Source organism: Harpia harpyja, chromosome 3 (genome assembly GCF_026419915.1).
Source record: "Harpia harpyja isolate bHarHar1 chromosome 3, bHarHar1 primary haplotype, whole genome shotgun sequence".
Taxonomy (NCBI): Eukaryota; Metazoa; Chordata; class Aves; order Accipitriformes; family Accipitridae; genus Harpia; species Harpia harpyja.
Window position 1 is genome coordinate 53,620,222 of NC_068942.1, and position 18,550 is coordinate 53,638,771.

At 36.9% G+C, this 18,550-nt stretch overlaps 1 protein-coding gene across 4 annotated transcripts in view; it reads left to right on the plus strand.

Annotated features, from left to right (window-relative positions):
• NPAS3 (neuronal PAS domain protein 3) overlaps nucleotides 1-18,550 on the plus strand; it is a 631,435-nt gene that overhangs the window by 357,649 nt on the left and 255,236 nt on the right. The window lies entirely within an intron of this gene.

The window sequence follows — 18,550 nt, forward strand, 5'->3', positions numbered from 1 at the left end:
AGACACATGGTGATGGGAGGCTTGACAAAGTTCTGCTTGAGTAGATGAGGAAGAAAGGCAAGATAACAGGAGTGTTATGCAGGGAGACTTGGCAACAATATGCCCAAATTAGAAGTGAGGAAATGATCCAAATATTTCCATGAGAACTGTTTGTGTATCTGTTTCTCATAGAGACATCATTTTGATGCTGTTAGCCAACTGTTTGCATCAAGAAGAGATATTTGTCCCTTCCTAAAGCACCATTTGAATTTCAAGGGACTCTTCCCAAACCAAATGTCAGAAATGTTCTAAGCTGCTAGAAAAGAACAGAAAAATAGAAGCACATTTGCATATTCAGGTGAATATTTAAAGGGAAAAAATGCTTTTCAAATAGTTACAATAATGTATTTGGAATATTAAAACAATGATATTCATCCAAATAAAAATATACTATAAGGCTAAGCACTCTTCAAATACAGATGTCAAACATAATCCTGACAAAATTTAGAGCCATAAAAAAAATGGGGTACCTGCAAAATTGAAAGGTATGGCTTTATTTTAAGGCCCATGCCTTTATTTATATGACTGTACATAGTAATGGACAACTTTCACTATGACAGTAAAATACAGAACTAACAATTTGCCAATATTCTGATGTCATTACAGTGGCATAACTTTGGAGGTGGGACTAAAACCTGTTTGCTTGCTATTTTAAGATGAGACAATTCAGGAGGTGCTAGCAATTCACCTCCTAGGTCTATGTCAAGATTTTCCCTGTAAATTAAATTATTAATTGGCATGTATGTCTGTTTATTTAATGAGGAGCATGACAGCCTTTACTGGCGCATATGTGAGAACAAAAACATCACAGTAGGAGCTTCTAAACTGCCCAGCAAGCCAAGGGGTTAAGCAGTTTGATATGTTGTATTAAAAGTAACTGTTATTAGCAAATGTTGTCTGGCTAGTTGCAACATAAATACCAGAATGTGATATTCATATGGAAGGAAACGTAGCATGTTTATGCAATTCATAAGTCTGTAGTAAAGATAAAAGTTTACTTTCCACATTCTTTCATTTTCACTTATTTGTGTGAAGCCCGTATTACAATACAGTTATTTTCTAAGTTTTACAAAATTATATCCCGTTCAAAACCCAGCTCCAGCTTTGGCTATGGCTGTGTGGGGCAGGGCTGGCAAGGGGCACAGATGACAGCAGATGGATTCTGTAATGCAGGAATGTGCATGGGTCAAAATCCTGCAGGACGGAATACGTAGAGATCAGCAGGGTGGCCAAATTCCCCCCTCCCCGTCTGGTTTCTCGAGACCCAAGTAGCAACCTCTTCAGTCCTATTAGCCATTCATCAGCAGCAACATGGGTAAGAAAGTTTTCCATTTCTAGGTTTTGTGATTCCAGAAAATATGGATCTGCACAGTATTCACCCACATTCTGTCTGCTTCATGCAGTAAGCTCTGTACAAGATTGCTCGTGGTCCTTAGTTATATGTATTCTTCTATAATAACTTGTGTGCTTAAATGATACAGAATTTTCTCAAATGGCATTTTGGAATTGTCCACAGAGGACACTTTTGGGTCCTGATCCTGCATCATGACAGTCACAGGAAATTTTTGTCATTGACAGTGAGGCAAACAGAATCAGTCCTATCAGCACATATTCAAAAGAAAAGAGAATCATGCTGTGTTTTGTCTTCTCTTTTGTATTTCTAATTGATAAAATAGCTGAGTGAAATGGGAGGCATATTCAGCTGGAGCATGTATATGGATCCTCTTTCAGATCTCCCTCATAATCCTGCCCCTATTCACCTATAGGCATATATGTGGTGGAACTTCTGAAAAAGTGTGAAAGTTATATAATGTAAGAAACAGAAAATGGCTTGTATTTTTAAGGTTCATTGACATTTAACCTTCTTTAACACTCGAATATTCTGATCACCTGGTGGGACTTTGGAAGCATAACTGACTTCAGACTCATTTCTTTCCCTTTGTATTTTTTTCATGTATCACTACCAAGTTTGGAAAAAAAATGCAGGCATCTAGAAACTGAGAAAAAATAGATTGTGTAAATTTGTTGTAGACATTTCAACCATTGATATACTGGTACTTTAATCTTCTATTAATATGAAAGATGAGATTAACTTTCCAGTGGCTTATTGTACATTCTTTATAACTAAAAATGTTGTTGTTATATTTCTTGGGAATGCCCAAGGAATAAGTTAAAGTGAGCAGAAATGACAAAATAGAAACTGCAAAAAAAATATACAGACCACTCTTAATGTCACAGTAGCATTTTATAGTTCTGCAAGGCAAATCAAAAGATTTTTGCAGACTAGCACTATCAGTAAATTACCACAAAATGGAAGTTGATTATGAGTGGATTCTAAAATATGGCTGTGTGGGGCAGAAGCAAATATGATGGTCTGTGCTGCCGTCCAGGTCTCTGTTTCTATATTTTTGATGAAAGAAAACCAGAAAAAACTCATTAAATGCCATTTCTCTTTGGGTTTACTATTGTGTACATAAGTGCCTGATCAATAATTAGATAGTGTTTCTTCAAGTTCTACATGTTGCTTTATACAGATTTTTACTGAAAGTAAAAATACAGTTAGACTGATTATTCTTAATAGGCACACAATGCCATAACGAAGGAAAATGTGAAGATGAGAGTGGTTTTCTTTAAAAACTCATTCGTTTCCCACGTTTTTATCCAATGGGTTTCATGAATGCCTTTCATTCTTTAAAAAGGACTTAAAATTATTACATCAATGCACCATTTGTATGATGGAATTTGCTAAAATAATTGATGGGCCTTAGCATACATACTGCTTGTGTAATCTCAGTATTGTCTATACGTTGAAAGAGTTTGCCTGCTTTTTCACATTCTGTTTCAAAGGAGCCCTCTGCTGGACAGCCTGGCTTGATATGTAGTACTTTGTGTGTATGTGCACACATGCACACATACACCACAAATAAACCTATATATAAATATATACGATAAATTTACTGTTACTCAGGAGTTTCTTTGTCATTAAAGAAAGCATAAGCCACTTGGAATACAAAATTGCAAAGGATGCTTTGTTTTCTTGATGCTTACAATGTAACTCATTTAAAATAAAACAGGTTTTGAAGTTCTGAAGAACGTCAGCATATTGTGAAACATATATTTTTGCTAAATTAGTATTATAGATAATTTAAGAAGTTAATCTTTCTAGGGATAAATAATTGATTTAGAAAATAGCATGAGTTATACATGAAATACAGTGTGGATATTCTGTGCCGTTCTTTTCCATATTGCATGTACTGTCTAAAATGGTTTAAATCTTTGTTATTTCTTCTCTGTGATTCAAAATTAGCTTTAATATGTTCTTTGTTGCCACATGGTGATATTATTAGTAGGGCTGTAAATTTCATTATAAGCAGTGTGCAAATACTGTAGAAAAATAACTAAATAAATATGGTAATAGAGTTAAAGAAAATTGAAATTTACCTAAGTAATATATTAGTAGATTCACTAAATCATTCCTTATTAGTTTGGAAAGTAAATTTCTAGTTTTCTGTTTGTTTGCTTCAGAAAAGGATAAGTAAGTACTTTGAATTTTGACAAGACTTGCTGATATATCTAAAGATGCAGCATTTCCAGGAGTGCCATACGGTGTGGTTTAAAACACTGAGTTTTTTTCCTTCTGACCTAGCACAGAATACTGTGTTTGTTACATGTTGGCAGAGCAGCATTGAGAAGTACTTGAGCTGTTTCTAACATCAGTGGTAAATTGAGCATGTAAAAGGAGAGGAAGTCTTCAGTAGTGCTGCAATAGGCTTGTAAGCATGAATTGAACACCTAAATGTATTTTGTGTAGGCCCCAACTTCTCATTAGGAACGTGAAGTTACTGCAAGATTTCTCTCCCTCTTCTTCTTTCCAGAAAGTGTCTATGTGACTCCAATTGTGGCCAGAGATAGCTAATCAGCAATAATTAAGGGCCAGAAATGACAAGGTTGGGAGAAGTCCAGTGTGTAGTGTGGTATTTTTTCAGAGAAGTTGAAATAACCATCCTCTCTACTTCTGCATGTCCACCAGAAACAAGTTCCCAATATATCCCTAACTTGACAAATTTAACAAATTCTTCAGACTATGAAGTGATCATACTTTCAAATTTTACTCAATATAAGCCTACATTAAAAATAACAAAAGTCTATGAAGCCGCAAACTGGAATCTAGTTTCTAAAATTTTCTATTGCACACTCAACCTGGTAATCTAAGCTCCCACAAAAAACAGTATACTGCTGCCTGGAATAACCACTTCCAGTGACGAAAGAATACTAGCCATGTTGTTTGATTTAATGATCTGTTTGTCTGCTACAAAGCTGACTGAGATTGCCAACTGAATTCTCTTAAGTCACTGCAGCCAGCTTGAAAAAGGTAATGGCAGCCCCAAAGTATCTCAAATTAGAAACAAAGATTGAAAAATGAAGTGGTTTAAAGCAGTCACGTTACATAGAATATTTCTTTTTTGATTGAGGTTTGGGGGTTTTTTTGCAACTGATGCCTTTGTGTATTTCAAAAATTTGTATCTAAAATTAAAGCAGAATTCTGTTTGCCAAGTTGGTTGGTTAACTGCCAAATGAGTCAAATAATGTACAAATGCACCATTCTTCTTTCATGATTTTCCAGTAGAGAATGCTTTCACTGCGACTGTTTCTGCTTTTGGTTAGCAGTTATAAACATGCACGCATACTACTACTACTGCTACTGTCTTTTACCTGCCAGCAATATTACAAGCATTACAGTAATTTTTCTTCAGTTAAGAAATGAGAGTGGATTTCATTATGAATTTGCCAGTGTGGCTCCTAGAGTGGTCAGAGAATTGGTGTTGAGTGACATTACAAGCAGTTACTTCACAAGACTTAAGGGTCTGATCCAAACCCATTGAAATTAATGAAAATACTCCCATTGACCTCAACTGGCTTTGGATTAAAGGCTGCGATTGTACTGCTGCTTCTTGGGACTTTTAGTCCAGTAAACCAGGGACAGAATCCAGAAGTAATATCCATGTTTCCTACTTTCTAATGCAGAGCACAGGATCTCATGCTGACTTCCTTTTTCTTTTTCTTTCTTCTCTTTTTTTCCCTGTGTCATCGGAATAGCACTTACTCTTCCAGTACACATTTCATAAGTTCTAGGAGTAGTGAAATGCAGACAATAATTCAATTATTTTATTTAGATGTGTGGAAGCATGAGCTTCAAATCATCTGTTCTCTTACAACCAGAAAATTTAATGTTAAACAAGTTAAAAAGGAATTCTCCATCCATCGGAAACTGAATGCTGAGTTAAAATAGTTAAAACATGTCATAGCATACTACAGCATAATAGTTTCTGTGTAACGGTATATGCTTGTATAAATAAAGAAGTTTAAATGAGCAATAAGGTACACCATGTAGCATGTTTCCTTTGATCTTTAAATTAACTTTGGGGAATTACGACATAAATTCCCCTACAGGGTTAACAAGTAGTCTAATTATGATCAGTTTCTAATGTGTGTGAACTGCATGTATAACCTCTTGTACCCAGACCCAGTCATCTTTGCTACACACAGAGCTACTGAGGGTCCAGATTTGTGACAAGGCAGATGAGTGGTCCTACTGGGTAAAACAAAAGTTTCACCTACCCTAGTGTTCCATCTTTGGCTGGGGCCACTAGGAAATACATGGGGAAAAATATTAGAGTAAGGCAAGCATGTAATAGCATTTTCTTCCTGGCTTTGTCTGTCTGCACTTTAAGGATTTTCTGAGCAAAATGGGGCACCCATACTTTTGTGGGGTTTTTAATTTCTCTTTGTTGAGTTTAAGAACTGCTTTCAAATTTGTGTAGGACTTTGGCATCTCCATCTTGTATGACAACAGATGATTATAACTGTGCACTACGTGAAAAAATACTTCCTTTTCTTTAAACCTGCTTCCATTTGACTTCACTGGTTGCCTCCAAGAGTTGGAGGGGTGAGGAGGGGGAAGGCAATGAAAGGAAGAAACAAGGAAGTTGCCTGCTCACCCCTATCTTCTCCAGACCTCTTGTGACTTTGTACAGTCCTACCTTGTTCCCACTTCATCATTTTTTTCAAAGTTCAAGAGATCTGGTGTATTCAGTCTTATCTCACATAGAAGCTACTCCATTATTTTGAATCTTGTAATTGCAATTTTTTATAACGTACATGTTCAGGACTAGTTGATTATTGAATTGGTACATGTATTAAAACATTTTAAAGGGAAAGTAAATATTAGATCGCAGTAAGAACTGTGCTGTAGTCTGGCAAGGCTTAAGAGAAAGAACTCCCATTCATTTAGACTTAATTGCACTTTTATGCCTCACTGATCACTTTTTTCCCCAAGTCCTGCTTCAAGCACTAGCATATCACAGATTGTTTTGTGGAAATCGCAGTCCATGTGATTCTGCTCATAGATCTTTCATCAGGTAAACGCCATTGCCAACCTATCTCTACAAAGGAAGAAGTCTGTTCTGGGTATGGCAAGTACCAAGAGAATACAAAGGTCAGCTATTTAAATAAATAAATAAATAAATAAATCGGTGCCGTGACTGCTGTGCTCTGCCTTCCTGAGCATCTGCTTTCACAGGAAAAGCAAGTGTGATCCATGTTACCCTAGAAGTTCTCACTTATTTATTGGCAGCAGAGACATTCCAACTGAAAGACGATAAATAGGAGAACTAATCTGGATAGTGACCTCGCATTACACCAGTCAGGGTGTGTGAGCAAGGAAGCTGGCAGTCCATCTTGTTCACAGAGGAAAGGACAGGGAGTTAAAATGTATTGATTTAGTTGTTGTTCCATATCCTCCATCCAGAACAGAAGCAAGAAGATTAGACGTGGTTTGTTTTTTTTTTTTTTTAATATAGTCAACTTCATCAGGAATGTGACTGTTAGTGTAACTGTGAGGCATCCAGGAGCTGGAAAAACTGTGGTTTAACCATTCCAGTGTTGTCCCTGCACCAGCTAATTGAGAATAAATGGATTTCCAATGCTTTTTTTTACATTTTAGCCAATCCTTGCTAACGATGCTGGCTCTTTTCAAAGAGCATGGAAACCACCTCTGACTCAGGAAATACTTGAGCCACAGATTGTTGTGAGAGTATTTGAAGAATGTGTAACTATACGATCTTCCCTGTGCGTCTGCTTTTCCCCACTGACACGGAAACAGTAAAGGATTAGATGGGCCTATGGCCTGGCTTTGTGGTTGTTCTTACATTAGAGTACCTTTCTGATTTATCAGCATAAAAGTTTTAGCAGAATGAAGTAACTTTTTGTAAAAAGTCCATTTCCATTTAAGCATCGAAGCAAGTGGATGGATTTTCAGTAGAGCTCGGTGTGAGCTCTTAAAAAAAAAGCGATTCTTAAGGAACTGATAAGAGTTGTAGGCAGAGACAGGGAATTTCTCCTATAATCTAAATATAGTTTCACAGGGTTTGTCTATACATCATCACGTTTCATGTGATGTATGTACATTATCACGTTGTGTGCTTCGTTCCCTCCTTGCAACTTTAATCTTGGAAATCTGCTTTAAAAGAGGACAGATAATCTTCTTAAAGGTCCTCCTGATTTTAGGCAACAGTCCCTTCCTTTCTCATGCCCCCTTTTAAGTTTCTGAGCCAAAGTCAGATGTTTACACGTATAGATGCTGAATCTCTCTGTAACTGGTGTAAAAGTACTCTTAGCAATTTCTCTGTGAGTTGGGTTATTTGATGTGGTTGCCTGTCCATCAGAACAGCAGAGATTGCTCAGGAGTTCCCTCGACACTTTTGCTTTACTCTCCCAGAAGACTCCGTCCTGTCATTGCAAACCTCTCTTTCTTCCTAATATGAAAACAGTGGACTTTCAAAAGAGAGATGGTCAAGGAACCATGTGACTTTGAACCTAAACATTGTACATACAGATTCTGAGAGAAACTAAGTAAACCAAAACCATAATGATGACAATGGCCATGATTCTCCATGTGGTTATTTGGCAGAACATAATACAGTGTGTTTCACAGCATATTTCCAAAGTGTTACTGATTTCTATGGCCTGCATGCTATTCCTAAGGAGAAAGAAATCTAGAAAATCTATGTCTCAGGTTTTAAGTACACAAAAAAGATGCTATTTGTGAGGTAGCAATATTTCAACTTGACTATCACAGACAGAGCATACAAAGAAGCTATGAAACAACTTGACTTAATTTATGAGTGTGTGAAATTCAATAGAGAGAAAAAAGCTCAAACATGGTGTTTTAATTTTGATCTGGGTCCTTACTGCAGACCCCTCAGCACCACCTCCATGAAGGAAAGGTCCTCATCCTAATCCTCTTTAGAGGGGAAGACTTCTAGAACTTTCTGTCTTCCATGACAAAAGAGAAGGTGAAGAAAAGAAAGAAAGAAAAAAAAAATCAGGAAACCAGCCCCAAAGTACATCCCTACTTGGGACAACCTGTTTTCTTCTTCATACAAAACTAGTTTGCTTAGATCTTGTATCCCCATTGTTTCAGCAATTGCTTAGCAATTCATGAGAATGTGGAGCTTGCAATGTGTGATCTGTCCCTTCTGTATCAAGTTCTAACAACCTAGATGCTATGATGATGGATTCCTAAGCACTCCTGAGATAGTCGAGAGGTCCAGCTAACTTCCATGTCTAGTTTCATACAAAGATTTTCTCAACCCCTTTCTGTATCAAAGACATTCATTGGATGGAACAGCCTGTGCTACTTGGCTTTTCAGTGAAAGGGGCAATAAGCCCAATTCCTTTTCCCATGTCAACAGCCTTTTTCTGTTTTGTAGCAAAATGCCTAAAAATGCTGTGGGTTATATGACATCAGACTGGTATGGAATTACTTGTTAAGTAGTCATTAGTGAAAATATTGTTGTCTATGTTAAAGAGAAGAATTAGTATTTTGCTGATGCAAGGGGACCTTTTAGAACAGTTTCCCATCTCCATATGTTGTCATAACTGTACTCTTTGCTATTTCTTACATTTTTGTAAACTGCTGTAGAGTGTAGTATATTTGACCTTGTGATTATGACTGAGATGCTTGGAGTTAAAAATATTTTTGTCAAGAGCAGGCTGACATGCTGATAAAAATGAACTACATTCCAGACCAAATTTCAGTATAGTACATATTTCAAGGCCACTTGATGCTTTAATATCATGAAAGCAAAGGTCTTTTGTGAGTACAAGCTTAGTATCTATAGTTTCTGGGGTTTTTTTTGCAGGAGTTACTGTTCCAAAGACAGAGTGTTATCTAAAAATCTACTTGTCTTAATAAGTGTTGTCCTTTCACCCCCTTTATTTGGCTTAAGGTATAGCAAAGATCTCTATTAGTTTAATGTCTTCTCATTCAATTAAAACTGTTCAATACTTGTGCCATACAGTGCAGTCAGCAGCATATCTTAGAAAATGCTCCTTTGGATGTTACAAATGTGTAATATTGAGCTATACAGTTTAATATATTCTTCTGAAGGAGGATCTGTGCTTTTTAGGACACAACCACTAGCTTTTATTTTAACCACTGAGGCAAACTGAGTTCATTAGTGAGCATAATAGGATTAGACATGAAAAAATGGACCCAAACTTTCTAATCTCATTTGAAAGGAGCCTCTCCAAAAGCAGACAAATGCTTTCTTTTTGCTGCCTTTTTGAAGCACCATTTTGCTGAAGCTGACTCAGATTGATAGAATAAGTAAAAAGACAAGTCACATTCTGCAGAGTGACATTATGTCTGACTAAGGCAGTAAGAAGCACTTGCCTTCAATAAAAGGAAATGTATTCCACTTCCTATTAAGTTTCCCCTCTGCTTCTTATTAAGTTCAGGTAGGTGTAGTTCCTTGATGTAAAAATATGTATCCAACATTGACTTTCTCCTTTGGTTGAGGACACTAACTAAACAAAATGATCTTCAGCATTGGTGGTTGCTTATTATCTTTCAAACACATAAGTATAGCAGGTTCCTTTTGAATGAATTGGTATGGTGCCGCAGCACAGCTAACCTTGCCCAGGTGTCTGCCTGTGTGCAAAACTCCTGCTGCTTTCCCGGTTGAAGTGTGCTTGATCTCTTCTCCATCTCCGCAGTTAGGGGTCTATTGTTACACTCTCATCTGAAAGCTTGCAAATGACATTTGGGTGTGATGGACTTCTGTTGGAAGATTACAACCCTGTGAATCAAAGTGAACCATACATCGGAAAGGGGCTCTTAAGAATTTTAAAGGTTTAACATAAAGAAGATAATTACACAGTCTGATTCAGAATTGTTTCTGTACTTGTCACTCTTATGAGCCAAGCTTGTACTGTGACTGCACATGCCAAGAGTGCTTTTGTATAAGAAATGTAATTGTAGCTTACACAAAAATATTCCCATATTTCACTTTTACAGAAGTTTGGTACATAAGAAGAAAACCTTTGCTACCTAAAGATTTTCCATATCCTTTTTGTTTAAGACTTCTAACAATTTCCTTAGTTTTTCACATAATGAATGTTCATTGATATTGTTGTGAGATTTAGAGTCCTTTTGTTTTGTACTTTGATTAACAAATTGCATTCCTCAGACCAAGGACTGTAGAGTTAAGTTCAACAGTAAAAGCAATATAGGGTAGTCTGCCATTTGAACGCTGCCAATAGTGAAACACAGATAACTGGCTACAACTTCAGGTTATTCTGCGTGATTCACAGATGAGATTAAAATATTGCTCTACATTTGAGAGTTGTCTCTGAGAAATTACCTTACAAGAAAAGCTAAGGATTCTAAAATAATTCTGGGTTCATCTGTTAGCAAGGTGATTTGTAATGGTTTCTAAATAGTAGAGTAGCTGCAGCCTTGTCTAACACTGACCTTACCACTTCACATGACTGATTTTGTAAGGATCTACATGTAGGTGTTTAGATGTTTCACTGCTTCTGTCTGACATAAACTAATGATGTAGACTGGCTAAACATGGTGACATGATTAAACAGTGATGTTAATTAGTGGCTTCTATGAGAGACCTGATCCCTCTTTTTAGCAGCATTTGTTATGCATGTACAGAAGTTAAAGGGACAGAAGTGGATGTTTTCTTTATAGCATCTGTTAATAGCATTAAGAGTTCAGGAAAAACATTTAAACTATCTGGTAAAATGCATAAGGTCTATCTTCATGCTCCATGGTTGTGCAAAAACAGTATCTTTTGTGTGAAGGGAAATGGCAATTTTCTGCAGGCAGTAATCATCTGTACTATTACTTAGATGTCATGTATTGATGATCCTATTTCAATCAAACATATCTCATTCAGAGAGCTTTTGATGGGAGGAATTTTTGGAAGGGTTTAGGAAGGTTAAATCTGTGAGACATGGCTTCCATCTGGAATGCATTAGCTACAAAGATTTATTAGCCAGAGTGCCTCTGCATAATGTTCCATGGAAAGCAAAGCCCTGCATCTAATTTCCAGCATGATGTCTATATGAGGAGTGATCTTTGAAATATCATAGGTGACAATCAAGTTTGTTATAAAAATAGTAAATGCACAGGATTTTCATGGCGGCTATTTTAAATCCCTCATGAGGGCTGCTAAGCAGGTAGTTGATTTGTTTACAAATGATAAAACTGTAGGAACAGCAACATGCATGACATTTTTAAACAGGATAGACTCTTTAAGCAGTAAGAGTCACATCAGGAAAATTATCAACATTTAGTGGTTGCTTAACTCTGTGAAGGATGGCATTAGGAAATAATAGAGGCAATATTTAACTTTCTGTTTCAGTGTTTTCTGATTAAATCTGTTTTAAGAAGTGCTGCTTCTGATCAGCAAGCAGGAGGGAAAGAGCTTTACAGATTCTAATGCATTAAGAAAGCTGATTCCCTGCAACCCTAAACTATCATGTGTCTGATGGCAATTAAAAATTACTAACATAAGGACAGTATTGATCTCAGTTTCACAATGAGCCAAAGGGGGAAAAAAGTGTAGTCTGCAACTACAGAAAAGAATTCAGTGATGAGCCTGCTAGAGAACATTTCTATACAGAGTTGACAGGGTAAGGTGATTAGATTTCAATCAATGATGAGAGAAAGTTGCCTAAGAAGCTTTGAAAATCTGACCCATTAAAGCAGGACAGTGTGTTACTAAATATTAACTGGTACCTTGATGAGAGTACTGTTTCTGAAAGACTGGGAGACAGCAACTTCTCTTCTGTAAACTCAATTGCAATATATAAAGTGTGAAGTTGCCAGTACTCTCCAAAATTCCCAATAAAATTAATTTCAAATAAATAATTCATGCATCATGACCTACTCAATTCCTGTCTTCTCCTTGGCCTCTGAGTCATGGCTGGTTCTGCGCTTGTAGAATGGATACTGGTAGAAGAATATTATATATAAAATGCATTTTAAAAGTGTATGGAGGATAGAGGAAAAATAAAACCTGACACTTTTTAAAGGTGTATAAATGTATAATTAGAACTGTGAGCAAGGAGTCTGGATATCTGCATCCTATTCTTAGCTTTACTTCAGAGAGAAAACATTTGTGAACCTGGGTGAATCTTTAAGATTTCTGTGTTATGCTCTTACCATTTGTGAAGTTGAGTGGATGGTGTTAGCTGCCTTTGCATAGGAGTCCTGCTTCAATTGTGTAATGATTATTAAACCCTTTATAAAAGAAGAAAAAGTTGTTACAGGTAGATTGCTTTCTGTAGTAGTAGAAAAATCCATTGCTGAAATATACCAAATATTCCCTCTTACAGACTGTCTTGTTGCTGAGCTAGAGTATCAAAGTGAATACCTTTTTCAGAGGATTTCTAGTTCAAGTTTTCTCCCATGTGTTCGTGTGTACATATTTCTGTACACATGCATGTATCAAAATATCAGAATATACACTGGTTTTAGTGTTTTCTTTATATAATCTATTAACTGAAAAGTACAGATTATCTAATATAGATATGTTTAGAAAATTTGTAATCTCATGTCTTCAGAAGTCTGAAACCGTATATAATACCTGGACCATGCTAGGGAAGAAAGACTCCAGAAATCTGCTAGTTGCATGCAACAGCACCACTTGTTGACTCATTAGTAAGTGTTAAAAACACAAAGATGGCAAAATGTAAAGGACAACAATAACTATCCAGCTTTGCCATCTGTGTGTTTTGGGGCTAGATCAAGGTTTACAGTTTTTAAACTGCTAATTCCTTTGGCAAAGGGTTGGGGTTTCAAAAAAAAAAAAAATCAATAGTACTTTAATCTTCTCAGGGAGTTTGGTGGGTTCAGAAAAGGGTGTTCAATCCATTTATTGCTGTCTGGAATGAGGAAGTTAAGAAGACTCTAAGACCTTCAACTGCATCAAGAGCATTGAAAGAATGATTCACAGCAGAGAAGAGCACTTTCTCTGCCTCTTTCCCCTCCTCTGTTTCCTATTCAGGTGGGATGTGAGGTCCAGGGGAACTGTTTGGTTCTTAGAACTCCTCCCTCTCCTTATTTAAAGTCTTCCCATGCAACAGGATTGGAGACTTATCAAGACGTTACTGATTCTAACTGATCCTATAAGTGAGATGGTACTGAGCTGCGTTTCCATTTTAGTATCTTTGACTGTTACACTTTGTTGAAGAGTTAGATATAAGTTTATTTCTAAGGAGTTATTTTTCAATACTTGAGCTCATTACTTCCTGCTATGTGATCCCCAAGAGAGCAAATAGCAAAGCAGGACAAATGTAGGGGATCCTGGTCATTACAAAGGCGCAGAGTCTTTAAGTGGATAGACCCATTCATGACAAAGAGCTGCATCTTTAGACAAGAGGTAAGGCTGCATTATGTTATCAGGAATGAGCGTTTCATCATAATGAGTTGTTCATACTTACTGTGGATATGCAGGTTCCAAGGCAAACCTGAAAGAGAGAAACTGGGCAGTTTGTTGATGGGTTACCCTTTAAGAAGGATAAGCTTCCCCACTTACTTTAGAAAGATACCATATTGTGCTGATAGGATGAGGGGAGAGGACTGGGAAGAAATGGGTTGAGTCCTCTGAATTAAAATGAAGAATTGATAATTGTACAGTGTAAGTTTCTACTGCAGCCAATAAAATGCATGAAGGCAAACAACAGTGCTAGGTAGTCACTGGCTATTAGACACTCCTTTAAAAGGTATTCCTTGTGCATGTTTTATTCACTTGTTTACTGTCATAAGTACATGAGAATGGATATCTTTGGAACAAGTCGCTGATGTATAGTTAATACTGTATTTTCAGTTATGTATTCTGTTCTCAACACTTTCTTTTTAAAATAAATTTTTGTTCAGACAAGTGCTAAAAGAACTTATCCTCATTGTGTTGATGTGGTTGTGTTTCTCCTAGGAGAGGCAGCTGTAGGAGGCAGGTGGCAGGAAAGAGAAACATCATCTTTATAAAACATTTATGGGACAGGTTTTCAGCTGTGGGGATTGTGTGGCCATTCAGTCCTTCTTCCCCATCCACTTCACATTGCATCTGCCACCACTTCTGCTTCTGGTTTTCAGTGTGGGTATCCCCCCACTGTAGAAAACATAGCAAGGAGCTAACTCACAATAATGTGGCAGCATGTTTCAGCTATTGAGCTTTTAGGCAGTTTCTGTTGCAAATGTGGCTACTTCTTTTCCCTCCAGAATCCCCAAGAGAAGGCAGCACTGCATCTCAAAATTATTAACCTCCTCTGTCCTGGTTTCAGCTGGGATAGAGTTAATTTTCTTTCTAGTAGCTGGTATAGTGTTATGTTTTGGATTTAGTATGAGAATAATGTTGATAACACACTGATATTTTTAGTTGTTGCTAAGTAGTGTTTATAATAAGTCAAGGTTCATCTTCTCATGCCCAGCCAGTAAGAAGGCTGGAGGGGCACAGAAGTTGGGAGGGGACACAGCCAGGACAGCTGACCCAAACTGGCCAAAGGGGTATTCCATACCATGTGACGTCATGCCCAGTATATAAACTGGGGGGAGTTGGCCTGGGGGGGTGCAGATCGCTGCTTGGGTACTAACTGGGCATCGGTCAGCGAGTGGTGAGCAATTGCATTGTGCATCACTTGTTTTGTATATTCCATTTCTATTATTATTATTGTCATTTTATTACTATTATTATTATTATAATTATTATTATTTTATTCCTTTATGTCCAATGAAACTGTCTTTATCTCAGCCCGTGAGTTTTACTTTTTTTCAGTTCTCTCCCCCATCCCACTGGGGGGTTTGCAGAGTGAGTGAGCAAGCAGCTGTATGGTGCTTAGTTGCCGGCTGGAGTTAAACCATGACATCCTCTTATGATCAAAGGTCAAACTCAGGTGCAGGTCTTCAGTATGGAGGGGGTCCATAGCAGAAAGCTGCACTAAGTTAGCCAATGTCAGCCATGTTATAAATGGAAGCTGCTATAGAAGACAGAGTTCATGTATTTGTCTATGGTATACAGCAAGTTTCTTCTACAGCAAGTGGTTTTAAATGTCAAAATGAGTAGTGATATTTCTAGACATCCCATGTGCTATGGACTAGCTTTCACTGGTTGTACACCATTAGCTGCATTTAGAATTTGTTTCAACCATTTACTAAGCATATTCTCATTTGTATTCACTCTAGTGGGAATGTTACACGCTGCTAGATTGTTGTCTTGCCTTACAAATATAAAGATCTCAGTTTTTAGAGCATCTGGGTTTTGATTATATTGCAAAATCTGTCAAATGCAAAAGCTATTGTTAATTCCTCAAATACCAGAATCTACAGTTCAGTTCATGGTGGCATGTGGTGTGGAGCTAAGAGAGAAACTTGGCCCTTTGTGCCTGTTTAGTCATTCAAAGTATTGAATAGCACATATACTGGAGCACAGAAAATGTCCTTTGTAAGTTAGAACAGCGATTGTGTTAATATAAGCAAACCTAAAGCATGTGTTGAATGCTTATCAGGTATTAGAATCAATAAGTAGTCTTTAGATTTAAAATTAATGATTTTCTGTGTTCTCCAAAAGTCAAAATCTCTCAAAGTTGTCTTTGTTGCTTCTGATTTCTCCCAAGAGAGTAAGCAGGGTGTGATAAATCATCATACCCACAAAATGAACAAAGTGCCTGACAAGGAACACTTGAATTAGATTTAAAAGAGGAAATTCTTGCCTTAAACATCTTCGATATTTTGAAACTGTAGTTGTGAAAATGTAAGATTAAAAGAATATCTGGTGCAGCTCTAACCTACCACTATTGCAGAGATGTTAGAAGAAGCTTTAACAGTATCCTGACATGGGAATGAGGTCATGTTGTTGGATTAAGTCATCTGACTGGGTCCTTGCTATTTATTTGATGAGTCTTTCATGGGTTTACTTGATAATGCCAAGTGATGTAGAAAATATAAATACATAAAAACATCAGCAGAATAGCTGATTAAGAGCAAAGAGCCTTTACACCATCTTCTATGAAAAATAGCAGAATACGTTTTATTTCTGAAAGGCTTAAAAATTGAATTAATGAATAAATAAGCACATAAACATATATCTGTACATAAAGGAAACGTAAGAGAGAAACCTAGTATATAAAAATGAAAACATTGTAAAGGATATTATTGTGAAGGACAAGCTGACTAAATTAATTTGAATTTATGTAAAAACTGTTTAAATACACATAGAAAAATACATTTTGAAATGTGAAAGTTGAGATATAAACTCATAAAAGACTGAAGCTCTTCTTATAAACTAGCAGCAGCAGTATTCTTTTCCTCAAACATCCTTTGTTCAGGTAGCAATGTAAGTGAAAGTGAGGCCATTTCTGGATAATGCTCCAAGCCTAATGTGAAAGGAAAAATTATTACTGATAAAAAGTGTGTATCATTCTACAACATGCAGTGCAGTGTTAGCTATTTTTTATGCAGTGATTCATCCCTGTTCATGTTGCAGTAGAATCTGCAGTCAGATTTGTAACAAATTTGGAGATTTCTGTCCCATGACTTTCTTTTTGAGTGTGTCAGACTCTTAGAGGTGTTATCCTATATTTGTGTAAAACCTGCACTGACAAGAAATATGCAATATGCTAAAACATCATTTGCAAATGGAATACAATGTAACCTTTCAGAAAATTCACCCAAGAAAGCCTCTGTGGAACAAAACAAATGTCTGCCAGTAAGTAGTAAAATTTTGAAGCTATGACCTGTACCTACTAAGAATAACTGAATAGTGAGTTAGCTGTGAGATGTGTACACTTTTATTTTGGGAATTTATTGTCTTATTCCATTAAGAAAAGAGAAATATGAAACTAAAATGTATCATCAAGAATCTGTAGAGACCAAGGAGAAAATCCACCTGTGTGAACTGTGAGGTGAAGTGTGAGGTTAAAAGATGAGGCAATGCACTGTCTCTTTCCAATCTGAAATAAACATGTCCAGCCCTGAGATGGCAAACTACTATAGGATTCAGAAGGAATGTTTGGACTAAGAGAACATTTCTCCCCAAAGTTAAATTCTTTTCAATAATCTGACAGAACATGCTTTTTTTGAGGCAGTAGTAGCCCTTTTAAGCCATAGAGCGAAAGGTGTTATGCTAAATAAAGCCCTTGGAATGTTTGGATGAACTTCTTGCCTTCTCTTAAAGAAAATTTGACATGTTGACACTCCTTCTAAAATTTTGATCTATGATAATCCACGTAAATCCCACCTAGTCAGTTAGTTGGTGTGTGATTTTCTCTCAAATGTAGTACCTGACCACCCTTTCTTTTAAAGTGCTGGTGACCTCTGAGCAGGTCAGTCTGCACCTTGCTAGTCTCATCTTGGCATACCTCCAAAAGGCAAATAGGTCAGACTTCTGTTAGTGAGCCAAAAAGGGAAGTTCAATCTGAATGCTTAACAAGAGAATAGAGCATTCTGCAGTAAATGTTATTATGATGCATAGCGGAAAGTGCCAGAACTTAGTTTGGGAACTTGCTAGAGTACAGATAATAAATTTCATTTGAGCTGATCACATTCACCAGTAGTTAATGTGGCATCTTTACCAACACCCATGAGCGCTGAGCAAGTTTCTCAACTCACCACAGAGGTTTGCAAGTTTCTGTTCTGTAGTGGTAACGTACAGATAATTCTGATGGACATCAGTGGAGCTCCTGGAGTATGCTATTGAGCTCGTAAGATTAATGTCATAAACACACATAAGTGTCACTACAAGGCCTGACAGTGATTTGGTCTCTACTTCTTGCTTTATCTAAATTTCAGCTCTTAGTTCTGTGTGGGACTCTATATTACTCTTTTGGAATATGCAATAAGCACACAAATTCTGACTGAGTTCATTAAGGGCTGTCCTTCTGGGTTTACACCAGAACAGTGCCCAGTGAGGCTAGCGTACTGCAGGATTGGGCCTATGGAGACCCAACGGTTTTATTTATTATAATAATAACTTGAAGATATATCAAAATTGATTTTTGTTACATGGATAACAGCAGTAGAACTCCGTGTAAGAATTAAAAGGCTCATTAGGAAAGAATCTCTCAATGGTACAAATAGCTTTTTTAAATCCAGCCAAGCCAAAATGCTATTTGATTATTCAAAGGGGATTTTTGAAGAGAGCTATTAATTGGTGTC